Source organism: Penaeus monodon, chromosome 22 (assembly GCF_015228065.2).
Source record: "Penaeus monodon isolate SGIC_2016 chromosome 22, NSTDA_Pmon_1, whole genome shotgun sequence".
Classification (NCBI taxonomy): Eukaryota; Metazoa; Arthropoda; class Malacostraca; order Decapoda; family Penaeidae; genus Penaeus; species Penaeus monodon.
The window spans coordinates 38198338-38198706 of NC_051407.1; the positions used below are offsets into that span (position 1 = coordinate 38198338).

At 27.6% G+C, this 369-nt stretch overlaps 2 protein-coding genes across 2 annotated transcripts in view; one reads left to right on the top strand and one right to left on the bottom strand.

Moving 5' to 3' along the window:
* The window catches only part of LOC119587431, a gene marked incomplete at its 3' end in the record, with an annotated part of 28805 nt that overhangs the window by 13084 nt on the left and 15352 nt on the right, over nt 1-369 (bottom strand).
* The window catches only part of LOC119587122, a gene marked incomplete at its 3' end in the record, with an annotated part of 10352 nt that overhangs the window by 5493 nt on the left and 4490 nt on the right, over nt 1-369 (top strand).

Consider the following 369-nt stretch of genomic DNA (forward strand, 5'->3'; position numbering starts at 1 on the left):
CATGCAACTTCATAAAACATATTAAGTGTTATATAGTAATACATCATAGTAAATGCAAATGATTAACAACTCTTATCTGAAGTGACTCCGCAATCTTTGGTCTATATTTTAGTTATTATGCAATAAAATTTAATGTCAGATTTTTTTTCATGTTTTATTTGAAACAGTGACTAAATATTATAGAGCAAATCTTTCAAAGAATAACTTTTTGCAAAGCTGAATACACACAGAAATTAATTTAAGTATTCTCTGTACTCCTCTCATGCATTTCAATGTGTCAAAGAATTAATAGAAATAAGAGGATAATGAGAAGGTAAAAATAAAGCACTTGTAAGCAGATGTACCAAAGATATCTGTACTTGCAACATC